The 19369-nt window shown below is 38.9% G+C and overlaps 1 long non-coding RNA gene across 1 annotated transcript; it reads right to left on the bottom strand.

Moving 5' to 3' along the window:
• Positions 1-876: 876 nt before the first annotated feature.
• LOC141422328 (uncharacterized) lies at positions 877-12893 on the bottom strand. Its single transcript, XR_012446881.1, has 3 exons — positions 12705-12893; positions 12121-12246; positions 877-1061 (listed from the first exon to the last, which is right to left on the bottom strand). It is a non-coding gene; the product is annotated as an uncharacterized lncRNA (long non-coding RNA).
• Between the last annotated feature and the right edge of the window lie 6476 nt (positions 12894-19369).

The raw sequence follows: 19369 nt of genomic DNA, 5'->3' as shown, positions 1-19369 counted from the left end.
ACAGAAGGGAAGTACACAGTCATCTTTGAGGTAGATTGGTTATCCTTTCCAAAAGTGAAAGGAAGCAAAAATGGATGATTAACCTTCAAAGAGCCTGACATACTATCATCAGAGGAATTTACCCAGTTTTCTTAGAGTTATCAAAAATTCCCATTCACCAAATGAATGCCACCCTCATTTTCATTCCTGTTCTGATGGACACTGCAGTATGCCATAGTAGTAAGAAATTAATGGAAATAACTAGCCTGTGAGTAATTTCAGGTCTTACTGCTTATTTATTGGATCATTTGGGGGAAATAACTATCTGTGAGCCTCAGTTTCCTTGTGTTCAAATGAATTTAACAACATCTGCTCTACTTACCAATTTCATAGGGTTGGGAGAGAATCAATGTGCAAACTTGGTTAAAGAACTTCCTATACCAGGAATTACCAATGCAGAGGACCAAACTCACCCAGAAAGGATATATTCAAATTCCTGGGAGCTTCAAAAAGTATTGAAACTATATTTTATTTGGAAACTTTCAACATACCCTTAATGTTGACTCTTTCCTAATAGCAGCTTCTAGTGTATAGACAGGGCTGTGGGAAATATTTAGATTTTTTCAAAAGGGATAGAGTTTTGAAAAGTCGCACAATAGCTGATATAAATATAAGATTTTATTCCTTGGTTTCTATTACACTTAGCCTTCTTATTTGCCTGTGCTAACAAAGGTGAGGCAAAGACTCATGGTGCCTCTTTAAATCTGGCATTTTTGTTTGTTTGGCTTGTTGGGTGAGTGGTTGTTTAAAGTAACTTTCACACTTACAACCTTGAACTCGACTCTCCTTTAGATTCAAAGTCTAACAGAAACATTAGGTAATCCATAGGAAGAGCAATTGAATAAGATGTTTATTTTATTTTAATTTTCGAGATAGAACTTTACAATTTCATCTTCAATGGTAGAAACAGTTTCGTTGGCTTGACTGCAGCTGTGATAAACAGAGCGCTCCTTGCTGATTTGCATGTAGATGTTTATGCATGGCCAGGGAAGTGCTGAAGCATTCATCGTTAACTCACACACCTACAGATTTCATAAAATCAAAGTGAAAACAATCAGTGCAAGAAGTTCAAATTCTGAGTCTCACTTCAGAATTTCAAGCCGTTATTATAGTGAAAATGCTAACTTTATTTCTCCAGAAAGCATGAACGTTTTTATCTGCCTCTATCTTTCCCTAGGCATTAATTTTTCTCTGCATTTAAAGAAAGGTCTGGCATGATAGATAGCACTTTTTTTCTTAGCTAAATAAATTTGGGTTGCCTCTGTTCCTTACAACTTGATGGTTTGGGGTAAGGTTCTTTAACTTTCTTCACTATAAGATGGAGATGGCCTAACAATACTTTGGAGAGGAATAAGAAGTTGATATATGCAAAGGACATGGAATAACATAATAACATACTAAAGCTTCATAAATGATATTTTCCCACTGATTTTTTTTAATCTCCTACTTCATCTACTTGAGCTTTTGTGTTATTTAGAGTCTCACTTCTTCTTTTTTTTTTTTTCAGATTTCAGATCAAAGATGTTTTAGAAGTAGAATTAATCTATTACAAAATTCATTTTATAGGCCAAGGAGGACACTGGGGCCATGAAGCAAAAAATGGCCTTGCCAAGAACACCCGGAGAGTCTTAGTACAACAACTACCATGTTTACTAATTCTTACACCAGTGTTCTTGCCATTTAATACTGAACTATTGTTTCAATTAATTAACAGAACTCACTTCAAGCCCAATTTGCCTACACTTATTTGTAAGATGATTCATGCTTGAAATTTAATTTTTTATTACTGTATTAGTTATTTTTATGTAACTGTGACCAATATCTCTGAGAGAACAACTTAAAGGAGGAAGGCTTTACCTTGCTCACAGTTTCAGAGGTTCAGTCCATGGTTGCTTAGCCCCATGGTCTAGGGCAGAACCTTATGGTGGTAGGAATACATGGTGGAGAAAGCTGTACATTTTACAGTAGACTGGAAGCAGAGAAATGGGATACAAAGAGGGGCCATGGTAAGATACAACCCCCAAAGACACAGCCCCAGTGACCCACTCCTCTAACTAGGCCCCATCTTCTACTTTTTACCACTTCCCAATAAGGCCATCATACTATGAATTCATCAATGGATTAATCCATTCACTAGGTTAGAGCCCTCAGGTTCTAATTATCTCTGGAAAACCCCCTATAGAAACACTAAGATTGTGATTAACTGCTTTCTTAGATGGTTTTCAATCCAATCAAGTTGACAAAGGTTAACCATTGCAATTACCAACAAAGGATTCTTTCAATTACTGGAGTTTCACTGCGTTACTATCTTCAGGGTACATACCAATGTACATTCATCAGAAGTTATTCACAATAGATATTTTTGCTACTTTGATAATAAACTATTCTTAGATCATACATAGCATGGATCAAGCCTTACAACACCTACCACAACTGCAAACCCTTCTAAGAACTCCTGTTCATACTCCCTGCAGAGCAAAGTTACATTAGAGATTCCTTACTTATTCTTTGGCCATGGTTCTTTACTACATTCTGGCCTCAGCTTATTGTACCAGGGGGAGGACGCCTGGCCAAAACCAAACATAGGTCAGCATCCTATGAGGAGACCTGAAATGCAGGCTTTCTTGGTAGAATAGGGATGAAAAAGCCAATTAGATTGTATGAGGAAGAGTCAACTAGTTGCTCTCAAGTACGTTATACACACCTGAGATTTAAGTTTCACAATGTACACTAATTCCAACAAAATTTTATGGTAAAACAGAAAAAAATGATTTAAGAAACTATTCATGATGATAGTGATATGAGTGGATATAAATAAACATGAAGCCATAAAATTGAAACATTAAGACTTTGACTTAGATATTTTGACAAAGTACAGAAAAAATAGCATCAAAAGAATCTAAAACTATGAGGGAACCAGAAGATATACTTCAATCCTCAAATTTCTAACAGAAATGTCTTGTGTGGCATTCAATGTTCTTAAAGGTTTTACACATTAATCAGACATCTTTCCTTTCTAGGAAAATCACACACCATTAAAGTTACCTCTAAAAGTCTTTAGTACAGATAGTAGCATTGTCAAAGTAATTAGAGGATCTGTGACAATATTTATAGTAATGCTTTGAGCAGCTTATTGATGAGACTTGGGAAAACCAAACTCCATAGAGAATGAGGTTGAGCAGGCAAATGGCACAAGATCCAAGGTCAGCTGTGGCTCAATAGTCATCTATACAAAGTTTTTGTCTTCACAAGAATAAGTGAGTTGGAAAATTTCATGACCATAGATTAAGTTTCTTCTGTACTTTTGTGAAAAATAACATCTAAAATTTGACAGATGTTTAAAAAATGATGATTCTTTCAAACTACTATACCAGAAAATGTCATTCATAAATCAACCTGTAATTAAAACTAGAAACATATGGAAAGATGCCTGTACAGGGCTCCAGATTTTCTCCACATTGAAATGACTTAGACCCTGATTTCTTGCATTGTCTGGTGGTCATTTATTTTGATTGATTGATTGATTGATTGATTTTGCAATGGCGGGCATCAAATTCATGCCCTTATAGATAGTAGGCAAGTGTTCTACCACTGAGCCACATCCCCAGGCCACCTGTTGGAGATTTTGCCTAAATCAGCACCTCCTCAAAACAAATACTGGTTGTTTCAGTCCATTTTTTAATTTAAAAAAAATCTTAATGCATTTTTGAACATTTTAAAATCAGCTGGTGGAAATTTTTATTGTTTCCTTATTAAAATTTTATCCCTAAATTGCTTTTTCCCCTCCTATTTTTCCATATGATTTTATGTTGAGGTGATATAAACGTTAATCATGAAGAGATGACAATAAAACCAATTGGCATTATCTAGCTCAACACCTGGTTGAATTAAATCAGCTATATCACTTCTCTCCACCTCTACTGCCAAGCGATGGTCCAGGCCACCATCCTCCTTGCCTGACTCATGGCAATGGCTCCCAGTTGGTCTCCTGTTTGCCTTCTCACTTGTCCAATCCACTTGGAACAAAGTAGCACAAATTAGGGGATATTAATTATATCATGGCACTCTCCTTTTTTTTTCATCTAATCAGCCCTAATCACAACTTTTCAGTAGCTTTCTTCCACATTCAGAATAAAATCTCAACTTGGCATTTTGACTTTTAGGGCCATCTTTGATCTGAACCCTGTTTCTCTCCAATCTTGCCTTCTCTTCCTCTGAACCACAGCCCTTCAGCCCCACTGGGCTTCTTTCACTCAATATATGGAGCACAAAAACTCTTTTCCCACCTCAAGGTTGTGCACCAGCCTTGTTTTCCCTCCAATAGTATCTCCCTCTCCTACCTCTTCCTTTTCCCAGAAATTTTTTTTCATCCTTTTTCAAGGTAAATGTCACCTCCTCAAACAGAGCTTGATCATCCAGCTTAAGGATCCACTCCTCCCATCTTAGTCCTTTGCTGATTTACTTCATAGCTCTTACTGCGATTTGAGATTGTTTTATTGGCTTATTGTTTTTTATTCACAGAGGCTGACAAATGTCTGTCTTGTTGACTCTTATCTTCCTGGCATCTCCAATTTGATGATTGGATAAGTAAATGAATGCATGATGTTTTCTCTTCTCATATATTTGTCATCGACTTGATTTGAGAGTTATGGGTAGAATGGATAAATTTTCTAAAGATAGTCTATGTACCCTTTTATTTCTTATACTCAGAAAATGGCTAGACTGGAGATGAATGACTGACTTGTTTCCTTGGCAGGGTGTGAGGAACCACCCATTTGAGACAGTCTATCATTGCCTGGCTTGTTGTGCCACCACTCAGAAATTTATTGTCCCAGTCTTAATACAGTCATGAAATGATTGAAGAATGTAAAGGCAGGAAAGTCTAAATAGAAAATGTCTTATAGTTGGTTTCCTGGAGTCTAGCTCAATAATAAAAATCCAAGTAATGAGGCCAAGGGCAGCTTGGTAACCCCTGGACACCATGTAGGACTTCGAGTTGGGGAGCTACTCTGACGAACTTGGAACACAGTGCTGCATCACCATGGGAGAACATGTTCAGTGGCTGAGGGCTTTCTTTATTCCGAGGGCATGTTTGTGAACTATACCATCTGAACCCCACTCTCTCATACTAATGACCTATGACTCTGAGTGGCAGTCTCTAAGCTCTCTTTCCCTAATGGAAAGAAATATTCTTTAGGAAATTTACTTTTTGAAAGGTAATCTCATTCCATAGTTTCTTCCTAGACTTGAGGGGGGGTGATGCTATCAATGGTCCCTTGGGTTCTAGAATAGACGAAAATAAAGTTACTTTTGTAATGACAACCAATAGTCAGAAGCATCAGGGAATGTATGGGGAAGGAGAACCTCAAGGGGCCCCAGGGATGTTGGGACTTTCTACTTCCCCACTTTGGCCTACTGAAGAGTTTCTTTTCTACGTGTACCACCACAGAGTTGGATAGGGTTTTTTAGCTAAGCTCCTGCGGGTAAGATAACTTGTTAAGACTGGAGACCCAGAGGTTGTGAGCGGCACCAAAAGCCAAAAACTGGTGTTCTGAATCATAACCCACATGTCCAGTGGGAAATGTAGCTTGAGAGGAACATACACAAAAGTCCTCCACTGCTTTTGTAGTTTTTTGGATCATTTACTTTAACTAGCTCTTCCTCAACTTCACTCCCATCTCTACCTTTGTTTGTTCAACCTTTCATCTATTGACTTTAAATTAAAAATAAACTTTAAAAACATCACACAATAGAGATTCAGTGGCTAAGTGATCACGCAGCACTTGCTCTAAAGAATGAAACAATTAAAATCCATCAGTCCTGATAACGTTTTGTACCATGATGCTAGACTTCCCGTTGCTTTGACCCTTCTCCTTCCGGCTTCCTGTTCTGGGACAGAAATGACACCACAAAGGTTTCCTGTGCCTGTCCTCTCCACTTCTGACCCCTCACTACATCCTCTCTTCATCTATTTAGAGACCAATGATTTGATTCCTTTGGAATTCCTCCCAGTTCATATATTTCATGACACTTGTTACTAATTTGGGACACCAAAAATGTTAGCCAAAGCCTACACAGAGCTCATGTCACCCGTTCACCTCCTCCAGCACTGGTTTATTAGCAAAGTGGGAAATGTGATATTCCCAGCTATTGCTGCAGGGGTCCTTTCTCACTGCAGCCCCCTGAGTCCCCTGCATGTCTCAAACAAATTAACTCCCTCAATTCTTTCAGATATTTTCTCAATACTCACTCATTTTAAAATTCTTTCCTGAGGTTTCTGAAACCAATATCCTCTGGGGCAACTGCGAGGAATGTCCTCTGGAGGAAGCTCAAGGTCAAGGACACAAAGTCTGAGACCCCAGGAGCTACCATCTTATTGTTTACCCTGCTACAGTCTGACCCTAAATCTAGAATGAAGATTTTGGCCCATAGCATAACAGTCACCAGCCATGCTTAATTCTGTGGTCTGCAGAGCACTTAGCACTTTGTTGCCAGTCAGAATATATTAAATAGGAGTTGTGACCACACTGTCATAGAATAATAATTAGAAGAAAAGGGGCCCTGTTGCTTTCCTGGTATTTTCTTCTCCACAATTTAGGCAGCCAGTGGGGGCGGGATGCTGGGCCAGGTGCAGAACTAAGGCCCTAGGCTGTGGCATCAGGGGTTGCATCCTGCTGCATTTCTGCCCTGCACCGGGAGGTCTTGGTCCCTTACAAGCCTTGTTCTGCCAGTGGACACCCACAACTGCCCAGTGCTGCTCCAGATACACAATTGCAATGTATTTGCAAACTGCCCATGTTGGGCACATATCGTCATCATCCTTCTTAAAATAAAAATAATCTCTCTCTCTCTCTCTCTCTCTCTCTCTCTATCCCTGTGTCTTTCTTTCTCTCTGCCTCTCTGTCTCTCTTTCTCTCTCTCTCATCCTGTAAGAGACCATAATAAATTACTTTCTCAGAACCCACACCTGAACACCATCATTTACCTCTCAGAAACCAGGATTTAATTATTGGCCATATTCAAGTCCACATACCCAGAGCTTAGAAATTCTAGAAATGCTTAGCAAAGTGACTGGCTCAAAGAAGGCATTCAAAATGTGGTTTACTGAAGGGAGGTGTATTAATCTATTTTCCATTGCTATAACATAATACCTGAGGCTGTTTACTATAAAAAGAAAAGGGGTTTATTTAGCTCATAATTTTGGAGGCTGAAAGTATAAGATCTGGAGACCCCATCTGTTTGGCCTGTGGGGAGGACCTCCTTGGCTAAGTTGCAACATGGCAGGGCAGCAGGAAGGGAATTAGCAGCATGCAAAAAAGACCAAGCCTCATTTTTTTTTTTATCAACCCATTCTTCATGAGAGCTCACTCAGCAAGATAAGTATTACTGTCTTCCAAGGATGAGGAAGAGAGTGACCTAACTACCTTCAACTAGGCCCGACATCTTAAAGGTTCCATGACCTCTCAACTTTGCCATACTGGGAACCAAGCTTCCAGCAAGTGAAACTTTGGGGGCCACACTTAAACCATATCCAAATCATAGCAGGAAGAAAAAAGAAGGAAGGAGGAGAGGAGGGGAAAAAAAAAGGGAAAGGGAAGGAAGTGGAATGTTTCCTGGCATTCAAAAGCCCAGAAACTCCTTGGGTCATTCCAAGCTTTTCAAAGTGATCTATGTCTAAGAAACCAAGAGTTTTACCACCAACTTCATTATTGTGTACACATGTGAAAATCAAAGTCATGGAGAGGCTGGGAAGAATACAGTAACAGCAGTAGCAACAGCAATACTGACGTTAGCAAGCAGCTTTTGTATGTCACTTCTTACTGGATTTTCAAAACTACGCTATGATCATAGTAAGTAATGTAATCTCCCTCCTTTACTGGTGAGAAGACAGAATTTAAAGAGATGAGGAATTTCCTAAGATTGCTTAGAGATTTCTTTAGACTTTCTCTAAAGGTCCTGTGACCCTTTTCCCTGGCTCACAGTCCTCTCTGGCTTCACGTTCTTAGCAGAATGTGAAGATGATGGGCTCCATGTCTCCCCACCCAATTTTTGCTCTCTTTACTTTGACCCTTGATGCAGAGATATGCAACATCCTACTTCAGCAGGATCACCTGATGCCCAGGACATTCGTTTCCCTCATCCCAGCAGTCTCCTGAAATAACAACCATGCTTCTCCTCCTTACTTCCTCCTCAGCTTTTGGTGGGGGTGACAATGGTTCAGCCTCTTTCAGCTGGATGCCATCAAGGCTTTTCTGAGCTGCTGCTATGGAGACAAAGCACAGGTACCGTTTCCATTTGCCATCACTTGCTATTAAAAGACAGGCACGGAATGTGAGCCCAACATGTTCAGCGAATCAACCTGGAACTTACCCCTTTTTAAAAATTCTAATAGAGGGTAATTCATGCAAGTTTGTTGGCAAGCCATCTGCCTCAGGGACCAAGCACAGGTTAGATAATTAAACCCAACCTGTTCTTGCATGGCTGTCTGACTTACCATTTACCTCATCCCAGACTCCTTGCCTCCAAAAACCTACTCTTCAAACTGGTTAACTCATTGTTCCCCCCAAACACCTGTTTTACCTTCTTATTTTTACTCATGCCATTCCATCCACCTGGAAGGTCCTTACTTTCCTTTCCCTCTCCAAATTCTTCTCATTTGCTTTACAATATGTTCCCCAGCTATCTTGCTCACCGCCGTCAGTCTCTTCCCTGAATTCCAATAGTAACGAATTCTACAGAATTCAGCTGGCAATTAGTCATGTTCTGCCTTATGATAGTTCTTCTATTGTTACCTTGAACTGTTTATTTAAATCTTGAATTTTAACATAACTGTTTCCATATGTTTGTCTTGTTGCCTTAATTGGAATATAAAATCTTCAAAGACAGGAGATATATTATGTAGTTGTATCCCTTTAGTACCTTGTATGGGGACATTTTGCTAATGTCTGTCTGTCTCTCTCTCTCTCTCTCTCTCTCTCTCTCTCTCTCTCTCTCTGTCACACACACACATACCACAGACTCACTCTCTCTCCCCCATGACATACCACTCTGCTCTCCTCTCCTCTTCTCTCTTCTCTGTCTGGCCTTTTGGACAATCAAAATTATAAATTCCTTTGGTAATAATTGGCCATATCTCCTAAGCGACAAACTTGTGTGTAATTTGAGGCACTTTTAACCTAGAGACTGAAGAATGAGTGGGAAAGGGAACCACACGTATGGTGCAGCAGGGACTAGAAGGAATTCTAGGTGTACCCTGGCCAGATCTGTGCCTGGAAGCTTTCGATCTGCTCCCTTCTATCCAAATGAGGACATATTGTGTCAAAAAAATGCCTTCATAGTTCTTCTTTGCCTTTCTTTACATTCTCTTCCCTCATTCTGCCACCTCACAACACACACACTTTTATTTTTTCTGTCTTCCTTTCATCTAGTTCCTCATAAAGACAAAGCCTAATGCTTTTACTATGGCTGTGGTCTCTTCCTCTACTATTCAAGGTCAAGACTGTGAACCCTCATTGCACAGGAGAAATATTAAAAATGCTTTAGTGAATTTAGTATACATGGTAGAGGAACTCTAGGATGACCCAGGAGGTCCCTGGGCCCTTATATTCACACCCTCGTCAAGTCCCCTTTCTTGGGTATGGGCTAGAACTAGTGACAGGTTTTTAATAGGCACAGTATTGCAAAAAGTGAAGGTTTGTCACTTCCAAGATTAGGTTAAAGAAAATGTATTTTCTGTCTTGTTCACTACCCCTGCTTCCTTTTATCAGACCTTCCTTTTGAGAGAAGTCAGTAGTAAGTTGTGAACAATTCTACAGAGAGGTTCATATAACCAAAAAACTGGAATTTCAAGACCTAAAATCCATGTGTTAGTATCTTGGTGCAGCTGAGCCATCACAATCTCAGTGACAACTTCACTGAGACCCTGAGCCAGAGACCAAGCTAAGCCACCAAGATTTCTGATCATACTATGAGATTATAAATGCTGACTCTTTTTAAGCCATCAAGTTTTTAGAGTAATGTGTTATACAGCAATAGATAACTAATAATATTTAGGCTTGGTAAACCATTCAGAAAACAGCCAGGATCATTTGGATACCTCTGATTATGTTTATAATATTTTCCTTCTGTGAGCTTGAATCATATGGATAGTTCATTTTAGACAGAACAATTGACTTGATACTTAGCAGCTGCTGTGTTTCCTATTTACTGCCCATCTTGTATCACAGTGAAACTGGCTGATGGTTAGCAACTGACTGTGAGCTGGGCAAAGATTTCACAGCTAGATGAATTTCTGGTAAAATAAGCAACACTGAATGAGTCACCTCACCTGCTTGCTCCAGTTCTTAAGATGATCAGGGAAAGGCAGTTACCGGCCATGGCTTAGTCTTCGAATTTCTAGTAAATACTCAGGAAATATGAATCAATTATTTCACTATTTGAGACTGTACCTTCCCTTATCAGAATAAGTCTCATTTAGTTAATGGAGGATGAGGAGTCAGCAAACCATAGCTCAGGGGCCACATCTATACCACTCCCTGTTTCTGTAAATAAACTCTTATTGAGCACAGTCACACTCATTTGTTTAGATCTTTCTATAGCTGCTTTTGTACTGCAAGGACAGAGTTGAATAGTTGAGACAAATTTGTTGAAATCCACATTAAAGTTTTGTCATCTTGCCCTTTACAGAAAAAAAAAAAAGAGGGTGTTGAACAGGATTCTAAGACAGTGGTTTGCGAACTGTATTTAGAGGAATGTTGCTTCTGTGGAGTGTTGACTAATGGTAAGTGGGAAGACAGTTGGTCCTGTGGTCAACTGTTTGGGAAATACTGGGTTAAACGAAGTTAAACTAGTGGCTCTACTATAGAACTTCCCTGAGCTCTGAGTCTCCAAGGGGAGGTCATGAAATACAGCATTTTTAGTGTTTTGACCACAAAATTCTTTGTGTCAAAAAGTATCTCAAGGGAGTAGTATCCAATTCATTGGGAAATGCCACTTCAGAGCTATGAGAGCATTTGTCTTTCTGAAGTATTAACTTTGCAAAAATATGGAGTAGACATAAGTATCAACAATTTTTGACCTTTAAAAACATTCACAAAAATCTGAAAATACACAAAGAGATGGCCTTACTGATCACAAGTCCAATATGCAACCAACATTTGGAATGACAGAAAAACGCAAGTATAAAGTTGCTCTTTAGGAACAGACTCAGTTTCTACAGAGCTAGCCACACTCAAAAAAAAAAAAAGAAATCTCAAAGTTAGAAGAATAACCTGATATTCTACTTTGGTAGATCTTAAGTTTTATACCCTAGAGTCCTCATATTAATAGGGGGATAAAATAGATGCTTTAAGGTCCATAGCTGGGAATAGCTACAGGTCTAGATTTTTTTAACAACCAATTTGAAAATTAAAAAGGATTTTACTATTAAAAATAAGTTTGGACATCTTTAGTATGAATCTATAATCTAGTGTGAATTCTAGAAACGACACTAATTTCTAGAAGACCAAGGATACCACAATTACAGGTGGTCAGCAGCAAACTCATGGTTCAGACCTAGATTATGACCGTCTCTTTAATTATACCATACTGTCCTGCTGGTGGCTACTGGACACATCTTCTGGATAACTGACCAGTGTTAGGGACCTGGTTAAAGCCTAGAAAAGTCATTGCTTACAACTTTGATCTGAATAGCATATAAGGTGGGGAAAAGAGCACCAGGAAGAGTTTGGCGAGTTCAAACAAAGACAATAAATTATGAAGTATGACATCAACATGATAGGATGCAGAGTGAGATGTTTCTTGTTGTCCTAGAAGCATGGCCATGTGCAGTGGTAAGTGTGACACTATTGGCAGTAAGCGCCTCCCACAGGGCTCACCCAAGGCTCCATGTCTGAACTGTCCCTAATCAAATCAAGAAGAGAATTGAGCTTGGAATGGGGAATAGGGGACTCTGGTTGGTGGACTCCACGTTAATGAAAAAAGTCTTTCCTCATTTCTCTGTCATTATGGATGGTGTTTTCCTCACCCCAAAACCAAGGAAGGCAATCTGCAAGAGAATCATGAGTAAATATTGAAGGTTACCTGGAGAAAAGTCTGTGCTGGATGCATACTAAGCTGCATACTGCAAAGTCATCTCTGGTATGGCCATAGAAGTGGGGACTGAGAGAAACATGGAGCATGACAGGCCATCCTTTCCATTTCCTGAACCTGCAAAGGTGAAATAAGAGAAGGTATACATTTGATACTTGCCACCTGGAGTCTTGTGGGAGATGCATATTAAAGACCAGAAATTTCTAAAAACAGTTGTTCTAGGTCAGTAGCTCAAGTCATCAGGGTTCCTCATGTAATATACCTGGAAATGAGATGCAGCCAGCCCCACCCTATCTCAGGTCTCTGAGGATCTGGGAAACACAGAAGAGGACTCCAGTAGTTCCTACAGCTCCATATGAAGCAACATGGAAGTCAGTCGAAGAGAAGGGACCATAGAATCGTTCCAAATAGCCATTGGACCAAGAACTGGGAGGCCCAACACAGATAAGGAGTTGGAGATGTTTATCACTGCTCAAAGTTAAGATACAATCAAAGGTGGGAGTTTCCAGTGAGAGAGGGGTCCAGGATGATGATGAATGCTATCCCGCCATGCCACACACACACACACCACCTACCTAGAGGCTGCCAGATGACCTAAGAACACCAGCATCAGAAAGGACCGGGCTGACGGAGAGCTTAAACAGGACCATGTCATGCTGGACCAGAATAGCATCCAGGATGTTTGTGAAGTTAAAGAAAGGAGTTCAAAGAGAGGTGGAAAGAAGGAAGTACGTGGAGAGCAGACTGTTAACCTTTAAGCCACCACAGGCACAAACTGAAAGAATAAACTCCAGGGGGAGAGGATATAAGCTTTGCACCTGATTGGAGACTGAAGTATCCAAATAAAGAGGACTGAGTTTTAAACAACAAAATAAACTGTTCTAATAACGAAAAGTGACAGAAAAGTTAGAGGAGATGGCAAGTTGCCATTGATGGAGTTCCTTCCCAGAAGGAAAGGGGGTCCACATAGTCCAGTTGAAAGGGTTGTTATTGGATAAGTATAAAACTGTTTCATTGTCATCCCCATAGCACATTTAGACTCCCTAATAAATTTGTTATATAAGGTAAACACTTTGGACAAATTTTAGTGTGTTTACATTTCTGAGGCTTTTCTTCCAAGGGATTCTGAAGGCAGCATGCAATTGTTTTCTCAACTCTGCAAATGAGCACGCTGGAGAGAGCGTGCTGGCTATCAGAGGGGGCTCTCGCTCTATCTGCAGCCTTCTGTCTTCTACTTCTATCACAAGGCAGCTCACTCCCCCTCAGACCCAAATGTGATCCATTTTTAATTAGGAACACAACTTCTCAATTTTTGATCCCCAAACAAATTAAAACGTAAAGGGAAGAGGAAGGGAAGAAAAGGAAAAAAGTTTTTATTTTCCCCTAATTTGAGAATCTGTGCTTTCTCACTGTTTTTTTTTATCAGTACTAAGATTTTTGTTTTGTTTTGTGGGTTCTTTTTTAAATGCTTCTTTTTTTCACAGTTCTCTATTCAAGCCTAAATTTATCTGTTTTAAAAAATCCATCTGGCTTTTGTGTTATGGAAGCCCACACAAGCCTGCACCGACCGTTCCAGAAGCAACCAAAAGTTATCAAATGGAACGAGTTTCAAATGAAGACACAGCAAGCTAATTAAGGGCTGAGTTTCTTAATAAGGAGTAAAGCACAGCGGAGAGTTGAATGATGCCAGTACTCATGAAAGTTTTAAAAACTAAAACAGTTTGTGAAGGAATAAAAAGAATAGATGACTTAGCCAATTTTTCAAATCCTACCCCAAAAATAAATGTATCTATTCCCATATGTATCAGCAGACAATTGTAAATATCACTCAAATAATCTCAAGCTAACATTAACATGAGAATGAAATATAAATAATTCTGAATACAAAGACCAAGCATAAAACATAGCAAAATGCAAATATAACAAAACTAGGAATAACATTACATTATACTCACACATTTTAAAAGACTCTCACTGATTTCTTCAGAAGTTTGATTTTTCTGCTCTTATCATACTTAGATTTCCTTCTTGTATACTACTCTTAAAAAGGTGTCATTTATTTTTATCAATGGATGAGTAATGTCTAGGAAAGTGGGGCATTATTTTCTGCAAAAAAGTTATTTGGTCCAAATGATACTGGCATAATTGAACTGCATTATTATTTGGCTTTATTTTGATGCTTTACAGTAAAGTTAATGGATAAAGAAAGTGGGGAAATTACTTAGGAAAAATCTGAATTGTCCCACATTATTGGAGACTGTGTAGATTTAAAGTGTTTAGTATCTATTCCCGCCACATTGGTGTGATCCAGAGAGGAGCTTTTTATCCCAGAAGTGAAGAGTCTGAAAACCTTTTCCAATTCTACCTCAGATATTTTCAGTGAGCTGCGTTGTTACATTTTACCTCAGTTCGTTCCTCAAAATAAGACAGCTGCAGACAGCCCCAGCAAGCCCCACAGCATCTAGGAAATGAATTAAGAAATCATTTCTGAAATGTTTCTTTGAGTTTCATAAGGAAATGAGATGTTATGGTCGTATGATGTGGCAAAGTGAAATTGGGGTGTGGTTTTGTTAGAACATTTCTTTGGTTAAACTAAAGAGAAACAAACAACCTCCTTAAGATCTCTCACTTTTTTGGGAGAGGATCAAATTGTCACAAATTATAGACATGGAGAAAAGACTGAGAGATGGATGGAGAATTTTCAGGAGGGCATAGACCAGACAAGCTCAAAAAGCTGAGTTACCATCCTGTTAAAATGTAAGCCACAAAATGTAACACTATAGTATTTCTACAACCATCTGCTTCTGCCATCATCTTTGATTCCCACAAACAGATTTCAAAAATTGAATCTGGCCCTGAGTGAGTTTAGGAACATTCAGGAGGGTTTTCTGGATCGTGTGAGAAAATTCACCAATTAACTCGCCATTCTGCTTTCAGAAACCTCTCGTCCTTACAATTAAGGTATAACATGGTCTTTTAATTTCTTGTAGTTTTTCACATCCTTCGCAGGACACAGCAGAGAATTTGGCACAGTTTGAACTCCCATCCCTTCTCTTCCATTTCCACTTCCACTCCTAACCCTAGACCTAATGAATAGCATGTCAACTTTCCTCATCTGGATCATTGCTATAGACTCCTACTAGATTCCTGTCCTTCACCCTGTATTCCCTCCAATCTGTTCTCTGTAGCTAAAAGGAACTTTGTCAAATGAAAACGAAAGCATGTACTCCCCTGCTTAAAATCGTCCAGAAATTTGACATTGCCCTCCGGGAAAAAAAAATTCAAACTCTATACAATAGCTACTAAGACTTTTGTCAGCTAGCTATTGCTGCATAACAAACCAGCCCAAAACTCAGTGGCACAAAACATCAATCATTTATTTCTCATGTATTATATCTATGGACATATGCAGATATACACTAGATGAGTCTGTAGTTTGGCTGGGGTTCTGCTTCACATATCTCTCTGTCCTATGTGCAGACCATGTGCTAATAAGTTAATGTGCTTGTTAGTGACGATTTATGTTTTTTGCTTTTTTTAATTTGCAGCCAAGCATAATGAGGGAGTGGATTTATCCAGCTGACAGAGTGGGCACACTGCTGAGAGCCCACAGCAATTTCAGGAGCCCAAATAATTACATTAACTTTAACTTATTTTAAAATTACAAGAAAAAATCAAATATAACAATAATGAATATATAATGATGATCCCACTAATAGATTTGTCTTTATACTAATGCAGTTACAAAATATCATTTTAATATATTCTTATGAAGGAAGTGGTGTGCACATAAAAATGCATACAGCCACAAAACTCATAGTGAAGCCTTGCACAATCCTAATTAATCACTCCGGAAGCCTAGAAAACTGATCGTCACTCTCTGTTCCTTTGCTAAGTGAACCATGCATGGAACTTTGTGACGGTTCAACGTCATTCCTAAAAGAATAGTGAGCTAACTGGCAAAAGTTTCACCTGCCCTCTCTGGAAAACCTGAGTGGTTCTTCTTTATACTCTACACTTTCATTGATATTTTTGTCTATTATCATATGTTAGTTGCATAGGAGGGGATTCATTGTAACATTTGTGTTATATGTGCTCACTATATATTTTAATTAGGTTCACCCCCCTCTATCATTCTCCTACATCCTCCCTCTTGCATCTTCTTAGTACAGTTTCAATGTTCTGTTTTCATACATGAATACAAAGTACTTCGACCATATTTGCCCTCCTTCACCCTCTCCATTTATCCTCCCATTAGTATCCACCTTTAGGTAGAACCCATCTTACCTTCTTGTCTTTCGTTTTCTCAAGTGGATGTTGATTGTTCAAAGGGGTTTTGCCTTGGTATTTCACACATGTACATGTCATACTTTAATCAAATTAACCCCTTCTATTGCTTACTTTTTCTCTGTTACCCTGATCCCCTATTTTTCAACAGCTTTCAGGTTATTCCTTTATCCTACCTTAATACATAGAAGCAGTGTATTTCAATATTACTCACTTTCTCTTTTCCCACCTCTCTGTAGTCCCCTCAGACAGACACACTGTTACATCATGTTCACGCACGTTCGCTCTCCCATGTATACACACACATATATATGTGTCTGCATATAAGATCATGTATGTATTTACATGTACGTTTATCTTATAAGGTCTAGTGTCCACATATGAGGGAAAACATGTGGCCTTTGTCCATCGGAGCCTGGCTTACTTCACTTAACGTGATGATCTCCAGTTCCATCCGTTTATCTGCAAACAACATTATTTCATTCTTCTTTATGACTGAATGATACTCCATGGCACACACATATATACCTCATTTTGAAAATCCATTCATCAGTTGTAGGGCATTTGGGCTGTTTCCAAAGCTTGGCTATGGTGATAGTGCTGCAATAAACATGGGTGCATAAGTATCTTTATTGTATCCTGGCTCACATTCCTTCAGTATTTGCCCAGGAGCGGTATCACTGGATCATATGGTAAGTCTATTTTTCGTTTTTAAGGAACCTTCATATTGCTTTCCATAGAAGTTGCACTAATTTACATTCTCACCAACAGTAGATAAAGGTTCCTTCTTCTCCTGCATCCTAGCTAGCATTTGTTGTTGTTTGTGTTCTTGATGGTGGCCATTCTGACTGGAGTGGGGTGAAATCTTAATGTCATTTTGATTTGCATTTCCTGTATGACCAAGGATATTAAGCATTTCTTATGTATTCGTTGGTCATTTTTTGTTTCTTCTTTTGAGAATTGTCTGTTTAGCTCATTTGCCCATTTATTCAATGGATTGTTAATTCCTTCCAAGGTTAATTTTTTGAGCTGCCTGTATGTTTCGGTTATTAATTCCTGGTCAGGAATATAGGTGGCAAAGATTTTCTTCCATTCTATAGGCTGTCTCTTCGGTCTAGTGACTGTTTGCTTTGCTGTGCAGACTCTTTCTAATTTGATGCAATACAATTTGTCAATCCTTTCCCTTAATTGCTGAGCTATCGGAATTCTATTCAGGAAGTCCTCACCTCTGCTATATGTTCCAGTGTATTCCCTGTTCTTTCTTGAAGTAGTTACACAGTTTCAGATCCTCTATCCTATTACTCTTATCTGTTTTCCTTTATTCTATAAGACACACAATTTTAAAAGAATGTCCCACAGTTGGCCAATTATTGCTGTATGGGTTATTAATTTAAAGTAACAATGTAACAAGTTGCTTTAGTCCTGTGCAAAGAATGTGAGAAGACTCTCCTGTAAAGGTTTATGCTATTTCCCAGGCAAAGCCTTTGCTTATTTTATTTACATAGAATTTCCCTTTATATTTTATTTACATAGAAGTCCCATTCATGTGATCAATTCTATTAGGTTTATAGAAATTGAATGTTGGCCAAACACTCTGAGACTAACAAGGGAATACAAGAATAGAAGTTATTGTATGAAGAAAAGAGGCAAAACTATTCCCTACCTGTAAAGACAATTAGTTTCTATTCAAAACTAAGAGCTTTCTTTATCTGGGTTAGTCTTGTGGTTCCTACATAAATAAACATGCATGCTGGCCATATACATATACTTATTCCAGCTTTTATAAAAAGTAAGATGTGCAATTATTTTAGATCACTGCACACAATATATTCCAAAGTTAACTCTGTCTTATGAAACTCAGAGTTAGCTTTGTAGTTTTTAAATTATTTTGACATAATTCTCTAATTTTTATAGGTAGTCCATTTCCTGCACCCATGTACCTCTATAAGACTCTCTCAAAGTTTGGATTACCTTTTCTCCCTTGTTCCCAATCCACAAATGGGAAAACTGCAATCCTGAAGAGGCTACATACACTTCCCAAACATTTTCACAGATCCTGTGATTTCTTCCCTGAACTGAGAAAGAAACTTTCATGCATTTTTACCCTCCTGGAATGTAGAATTAATCTCATCTTTGTTTAAATATACTTCTTGATACAGTTCTTCCACCTCCATGGGCTCTGTAACAGCAGGGCTTTTTTGTGCATTCCACTTTTGGAGGTTCCATGTGTTTTGTGGCCCATGAATCACAAAAACCGTTCCCTCTTCCTCCACTCTCTGTCTGAATTGCTACCTGTGCCTAAAATTTGCTAAGCTTGAGCCAGTCACCTGTTCATCCCTCATCAAACTTCTGAATACAACATTGAGACACAACCTCCAGTGATGTAGAGGGATCTGAGAAATGCCCAAGGGATTCTCCGTGGCTTCAGCTCATGGGCAGAAGCATGGGGTTGGCCAGCTCACCCAGACATCACCTGGAAGAGTGCCTATTCTAAGAGAAAAGAGATGGAACAAGATTCAATGTGAGCAAGGTAGCCACTTCCTCCCAGTATCAGCATTTGCTCCTGTTATGGAAGATGTCCCTGACTGACCTGGTAGGACTAAGATAGTGGGTCTCACAGGGTAGTCCCTGGACCATCAGCTTCAGCATCAACTGGGAACTTATTGGAAATACCAATTTGGGGGCTCTACTCCAGACTTCCAGAACTTGAAACTCTGGAGTCAGGGCCCAGAGATCTGTGTTTCAACAACCCTCCAGGTGATTAAAGTTTGAGAATCACAGGACTAAAATTTTGTTTTTGTTAAAACTAAAAGTTAAATCCACAAATTATTTTCTTTTTTAAAAAAATTATTTCCCCTTTTATTATATTATTGTTGTGCTGAGGGTACAGCATGGCATTTACAAAAGTTCTTACAGTATATCAGTTAAATTTACCCCCCTCCATCATTCTCCT

This window comes from Castor canadensis, chromosome 4 (assembly GCF_047511655.1).
Source record: "Castor canadensis chromosome 4, mCasCan1.hap1v2, whole genome shotgun sequence".
In the NCBI taxonomy this organism is placed as follows: Eukaryota; Metazoa; Chordata; class Mammalia; order Rodentia; family Castoridae; genus Castor; species Castor canadensis.
Note: the sequence above shows the minus strand (reverse complement) of the source record. Positions and strands in the feature narration are given on the sequence as shown.